The sequence below is a fragment of the Pseudophryne corroboree genome, chromosome 9 (assembly GCF_028390025.1).
Source record: "Pseudophryne corroboree isolate aPseCor3 chromosome 9, aPseCor3.hap2, whole genome shotgun sequence".
Classification (NCBI taxonomy): Eukaryota; Metazoa; Chordata; class Amphibia; order Anura; family Myobatrachidae; genus Pseudophryne; species Pseudophryne corroboree.
The window spans coordinates 89,631,698-89,639,101 of NC_086452.1; the positions used below are offsets into that span (position 1 = coordinate 89,631,698).

General features: G+C 38.5%; 2 pseudogenes; both read right to left on the reverse strand.

Moving 5' to 3' along the window:
- Positions 1-1,203: 1,203 nt before the first annotated feature.
- LOC134964405 (5S ribosomal RNA) lies at positions 1,204-1,323 on the reverse strand (annotated as a pseudogene).
- A 5,015-nt stretch (positions 1,324-6,338) lies between these two features.
- On the reverse strand, positions 6,339-6,458 carry LOC134964406 (5S ribosomal RNA; annotated as a pseudogene).
- Positions 6,459-7,404: the final 946 nt, after the last annotated feature.

The following is a 7,404-nucleotide window of genomic DNA, read 5'->3' on the forward strand; positions in this document are numbered from 1 at the left end:
AGGTACACCCAACGCGTTTCGTCACTCTGACTTCATCAAGGGGTATGGGACTACTGAACAGGTACTCTTATTTATAGCACATGTAATTAGAAATGGATAGTTGTGACATCACTTCCTGTCTGGACTAATATTATTAACTTATGTGAGTTTTTTAACACTGGTATAACGGTAGCTTAGTGTATTAAAAAACAACCTCATAAAACTTTTCATACATGAAAAACGAGTATTAAATAGTATAAAACTTCATTAAAACAGTCCGGGGACGGGGCCGACGTCACTTCCGCCCCACTTCCTTTGTAGGAGAACTCGTATTGCGCATGCGCACAAGCGCCCCACTTCCGGTCAGTGAATAAGTCTGTTTATGTTTCTCGGTCTGTTCTTCCGTTATCGCCGTCGCGTCACTTCCGGTCGCGGGCGGGATCTTCATCTATAGGCTAGGCAGCTTGTCAGTCATCGCGGCGGCCATTTTGTGGATGATTTTGATTTCTGAAGCTTACATCAGTGCCGAGTCTCTCTCTTTGACAATAGTAGTTGTCCTTCATTTATGTGGCCATTTTGTTGGAGTTTCTGACATCCAGTGAATACAACAGTGCAGAATTCCGTTTTGGAAGCAGCGAAAAATAAAAATAAAAAGATGTATATGTTAGTGTCTATTCTATTATAGAATTTTCAATTATCATAATGTGATCTGAGACTTTTAATTGGGGGAGTTTTGAGAATGTAAATAACAATTGTTGCAAAAAAGTGATGTTTCTTGTTCAAACAGCGAGGTGGACAGAACATAGAATTAAACCATAGACCATATTTATACTAGTCAATTTGTGGCATAAAAAAGTTTTGAATACATTTTTTGACCTTAGAGGAGTAATAGATAACCTTGTATACATGGTATAGGCATAGGAATAATTTCAGAATGGTGATAGTCAGTGAGGAGATAAAAATATAAATATAAACTAGTTTCTGATATCAATTATGTGCATATGTGCTAGACAGCGTGGAAACATTTAGGATACGTTAGTATATTAATATAATATTACTCAGTCATATACTAGTTTCTGGTGGTATATATAGAAAAATAGTGCATATGTGTATGACTGGTTGTGAGAGTTGGTGATGTGTTAAATTGATTATTGCTACCAAGAACCTGTGCAATGGTGATTTAGCCGTCTATTAGTATTATTTTTGAGCCTGACAAGGCTCGCTCTTCTACAGTACCCAATATTCGCAAGTAGTTACCCACTTGTTACTGATTGGGCCCAACACTGCTTAGCTTCCAAGATCGGACGGGATTGGGCGTAGAACCAGTGCGGTATGACTGTAGCATATAATGGAATGAGTCAGGCATACACTATAAAAGATTTTTATTAAGATAATTAGTGACTATATACAGTGTTTTACAAATGGTGGTGATCGGAAAGTAAGTATGATGATGTGAACCAAGCTTGAAAAGAAGAGAATTGGCTTATCTGTATCCAGAAGATTTTGGAGGGGGGTACTTCTCTCATAGAAATGGAGCGATTTCATATCCCTCATTGAAGCCCATGGGGTGTGCAGTTTTTAGTTGGAATATCCAAAACATCTCTCTTTGAGAGAGTTTCTTGGCAAGGTCTCCACCCCTTTCGCCACTGGTCACGTGTTCGATGGCTTTGAAAGTCATCTCTTCTGGATTAGAATTGTGTTCCAGTTTAAAATGTCTGTACAGTAAGTGAGTCTCTACTTTGTTTTTGATACTTCGTACATGTTCTTGTACTCTAATTTTCAAGGTTCTTTTTGTTTTACCTACATATTTTTTGTGGCATGTACATTCCAACAAATAGATTACAGATGTAATATTACAGTTCATGAATTCTTTGATTTTGAATTCTTGTGTGCCGTCTGTATTGCAGAAGGTTTTTCTGTTGGGATTAAGAAATTTGCAGATGTTGCAGTGTCCACACTTGTAAGATCCGATACATTTGGGGAGAGAGTTGGAATTTCCCTCTAATGGTATTTCTTTTAGCATGCTGGGCGCGAGGATGTCTTTCAAATTACGTGATTTTCGGAATACTAGTTCTGGTTGTGGTGGAAGGATCTTCTTTAAGATGGGGTCCATTAAAAGTATGTCCCAGTGGGTTCTTAGTGAAGTCCTGATGGTTTGTTCATGAGAACTGTAAGTAGTAACGAAGGAAATGGACTCCTTTTGTGTCGTGTTTTCCTTATAGGTCAGCAAATTTTCTCTCTCCAAATTTCTTGTCTTGGTAACAGCTTTGTCTAGTATAGTTTTTGGATATAATTTATCCTCGAATCTTTTTCTGTATATTTCAAGTTGTTCCTCACATTCTTCGTTTTTGTTGCAATTCCTCCTTATTCTATGGAATTGAGAGTAGGGGATGTTGTTCTTCCATTTTTTGGAGTGATTGCTCTTGTAGTGAAGGTAGCTGTTCTTATCAACATCTTTTATAAAATTTTTTGTAGACACTGCCTCTTTCTCTCCCATTAAAATTAGATCCAGGAATTCAATGGACTCTTTGTTCAGATTGTAGGTAAAAGATAAATTAAAATCATTGATCTGTAAAAGTTTAAAAAAGTCCAGAAATGATTCAGCACTCCCATCCCATATGATCAGGATATCGTCAATGTATCTTTTATACATGACAATGGATTCCTTGAAGTGTTGCGTGGTGTATATGTGCTTCTCCTCCCATCTTCCCATAAATAAATTAGCAAAGCTCGGGGCAAAAATAGTCCCCATAGCGGTGCCGCACCGTTGTAGATAAAATTTGTCTAAAAATTTAAAATAATTACGGCTTAAAATGAATTTCATAAGATCGCAAATAAAATTCCTATGGGGTTCGGTGAGAGTGTTATCTTTGTCCAAGTATTCTCTGCTTGCTTCAATTCCCTTTTCGTGCTCGATACAGGTATATAAAGATTGCACATCAATAGTTATCCATATATATGACTCTTTCCATTTCACTTTCTTGACTTCATTCAGGACCATGGTGGTATCTTTAAGGTATGATGGTAATTTTTTAACGTACGGATTTAGAAACACATCAACATATTTAGACAGATTTGATGTAAGGGAGTCTATCCCGGCAACAATTGGTCTCCCTGGTGGGTTGGACAGGCTCTTGTGGATTTTTGGCAGGAAATAAAATATGGGGGTCGTGGGGTTGGATTGCATTAAAAAAGAAAATTCATCCTTTGTGATGACATCATTCCTCAGTCCCTGTAGGAGTAGGGACCTCAGTTCGTCTGTGTATTGATCTTTCGGGTCGTCTGTTAGCACGCTGTAGGAGTTGGAATCTCCTAACAATCTCTGTGCTTCTTGTACGTAATTATCCCGATTCATAATCACCAACCCCCCCCCCTTATCAGCTGGTTTTAGAACAATTTGAGTATTCTTCTGTAGTTTCCGCATTGCTTCTATTTCTCTGTTATGTAGATTCTTGTTGATTACTGGTGGTGGTTCTTTCTCACATAGGTCCTTCTTCACTAGGTCGTAGAAGACGCTGATATTGCTCCCCTTGGATTCTACTGGATAATATTTGCTTTTTTGTTTGAGTCCGGATTTGGAGTTTGCTTCATAGTTAGAGATAACGGCATTCTCTTTTTTCATGAAGTGTCTTTTAAGGGTTAGTTTGCGTACAAATTTATTAAGGTCGATAAAGGTGTCAAATTTATTTAGCCCTTCGGACGGTGCAAAGGAGAATCCTTTGCTGAGAAGTGATTGTTCCGGTTTGGTGAGGGTATGAGTTGACAGGTTAAAAATACCTTTATCCCCTATATTGGAAGTTATAGGTTCCTCCTCTTGAATTCCTTTCCTCCTACCGCCCCGTTTTCCTCTACTTCTGCAAAACGTCTTTTTAGTGGGGAGGCATGTCTGACGTCCTCCTGTATTGTGCTTTTTGGATGTTCTTTTGGTCGTGTTCCTCGGCCTGATGATAAAAAATCCTGTTCGTCACTAGATTTGAGTCGATTCAGGACATTAAATCTATTATTTGTTCTTGTATGAGGTGTTCTTGGTGATTCTGTTCTCCATGTTGATCTTGTTCTTTGTGGTATCGTCTTCCACTGGTATCTTTGGTCTGTTTTCTGAGGTTTGTCATATGTTTTAAATCTGCTCCAGTTCTTGGTGTTTCCCTGTTCGTAGTCCCTTTTATCTCTGAGAAATTTTTTCTCCTTCCCTCTTATGACTTCTTCTTCAATGTGATCCAACTTTTTGTTAAGAACATTCTCATTGACCTGGTAGTCGTCTTTGCCTTTATATGGTTCCAATTCGGCTTCTTTATCCTTAATGTCTTTCTCAAGTATCACTGCATTTTTCCTCCTTTCATTTATTAATAATTTCATTAAATTCATGGAGCATGTGTGTAAAATGGAGTCCCATTTTTCAATAAATTCTGGGTCCGTATTCCCGAGGGTAGGTTGTTTCAAAATTCTTAAACCCCTCGGTATTCTATTAACTTCCACATAATGCTCAAGTCCTTTAATATCCCACCAATTCTTTATTTCTTTGGCCATTAGTCGTTCCATTCCCCAGAACAGGTCGTCTAGATCGCCTGATGGGGGTGCAGTGCTATTTTGAGTCTCTTCATTAAATATCTTTTGGCACCAATCATTACGTTTGTTGGTGCGTTCGTTCAATCTGAACATCTTAAAAATCTACTCACAGATACCAGGCTGCCTTACAAATAGTATCAAGTAAATTGGGCAGTGGAAGTATGGCGCCACAGGTGTGTGTGAGATAGATAAATATGACAGAATCAGACACTCCTTACATAATTCAAGGCGTCAGCTAACCCTCAAGTATTAGGCAGGGATAAACTGCCTAGGTTAAATTGTATAAAAAAAAGGGGGGATGAGGGTTTCAGCGACCAACGGTGTCTAGTAAACTATAATAAATATGAAGAGACTAGCTGGATACTTAAAAAATAGTAGTATATTTATTAATACAAAAAATAAAACCAAGGTATAAAACCAATTATAATAAATGTCGCAGTGGGTTTAAAGGCCGGAGGGTATATGCTAAAAATTAATACCAACTAAAAGGATAGCTAAAACAATAAGACAAATAATATAAAGGCAATGATGATAAAATATCCAAAAAAAGAGAGAATGCTGCTTATCTTTTTAAGGTGGAGAGTCAATGGAGGTACACCCAACGCGTTTCGTCACTCTGACTTCATCAAGGGGTATGGGACTACTGAACAGGTACTCTTATTTATAGCACATGTAATTAGAAATGGATAGTTGTGACATCACTTCCTGTCTGGACTAATATTATTAACTTATGTGAGTTTTTTAACACTGGTATAACGGTAGCTTAGTGTATTAAAAAACAACCTCATAAAACTTTTCATACATGAAAAACGAGTATTAAATAGTATAAAACTTCATTAAAACAGTCCGGGGACGGGGCCGACGTCACTTCCGCCCCACTTCCTTTGTAGGAGAACTCGTATTGCGCATGCGCACAAGCGCCCCACTTCCGGTCAGTGAATAAGTCTGTTTATGTTTCTCGGTCTGTTCTTCCGTTATCGCCGTCGCGTCACTTCCGGTCGCGGGCGGGATCTTCATCTATAGGCTAGGCAGCTTGTCAGTCATCGCGGCGGCCATTTTGTGGATGATTTTGATTTCTGAAGCTTACATCAGTGCCGAGTCTCTCTCTTTGACAATAGTAGTTGTCCTTCATTTATGTGGCCATTTTGTTGGAGTTTCTGACATCCAGTGAATACAACAGTGCAGAATTCCGTTTTGGAAGCAGCGAAAAATAAAAATAAAAAGATGTATATGTTAGTGTCTATTCTATTATAGAATTTTCAATTATCATAATGTGATCTGAGACTTTTAATTGGGGGAGTTTTGAGAATGTAAATAACAATTGTTGCAAAAAAGTGATGTTTCTTGTTCAAACAGCGAGGTGGACAGAACATAGAATTAAACCATAGACCATATTTATACTAGTCAATTTGTGGCATAAAAAAGTTTTGAATACATTTTTTGACCTTAGAGGAGTAATAGATAACCTTGTATACATGGTATAGGCATAGGAATAATTTCAGAATGGTGATAGTCAGTGAGGAGATAAAAATATAAATATAAACTAGTTTCTGATATCAATTATGTGCATATGTGCTAGACAGCGTGGAAACATTTAGGATACGTTAGTATATTAATATAATATTACTCAGTCATATACTAGTTTCTGGTGGTATATATAGAAAAATAGTGCATATGTGTATGACTGGTTGTGAGAGTTGGTGATGTGTTAAATTGATTATTGCTACCAAGAACCTGTGCAATGGTGATTTAGCCGTCTATTAGTATTATTTTTGAGCCTGACAAGGCTCGCTCTTCTACAGTACCCAATATTCGCAAGTAGTTACCCACTTGTTACTGATTGGGCCCAACACTGCTTAGCTTCCAAGATCGGACGGGATTGGGCGTAGAACCAGTGCGGTATGACTGTAGCATATAATGGAATGAGTCAGGCATACACTATAAAAGATTTTTATTAAGATAATTAGTGACTTCTTATATAGAATACGAATCTCGCGAGAATCCGACAGTGGGATGATGACGTTCGGGGGCGTTCTGTTTAACCGAGCAAGGCGGGAAGATCCGAGGCTGCCTCGGACCCGTGTAAAATGGGTGAAGTTCAGGGGGGTTCAGATCTCGAGGAACCGAACCCACTCATCTCTAATATGTATATATATATATATATATACATCCAAAAGTAAAGGAGCACTCACCAGTCTTCAAAAGCAAGTTTTCTTTATTTTCAGTGGATCATATGAAACAGGGGTGTATCGACGTTTCGGTCCCCAGTTAGGACCTTTGTCAAGAACATCTAGTATTGGAAATAGCCCCTATTTATACCCAAATGTGGCCCTCCCACCAATCATCCAATTAGAGGGATCCCAAATTTTATACATTAAAATACAAACATAGTACAACAAATACAAACAAGACTTACTAACATATAACAATAAATGTGCAAATCTTACTTTAAAATCGTATATCCATTGTGAACCGCCATATAGAATGCTATAATCACTATAAAAGCGGCGTGCGTTCCACTGCGTCCCGTACTTCCGGTCTGTGGAACGCACGCTCCGGTCACATGACCGGAAGTGTGTGTTGAAAGCTAGTGTAGATAAACTTAGAGTGCTCTGCAGATCTCAGTACTTCCTGTCTCTGGAACGCACGTTCCAGTATCCTATCGGGGAGTAATAAGTTTATGTAAGTAATTGCCTCCGTTATGATAGTGGTCAATAGTCTAAAACGAGATACTAAAGAGTATTAGACTGCTGTGATTATTACAGAAGCAGCGTGCGTTCCACTGCGTCCCGTACTTCTGGTCTGTGGAACGCACGTTCCGGTCACATGACCGGAAGTGTGTACTGAGAGCTGGTATAG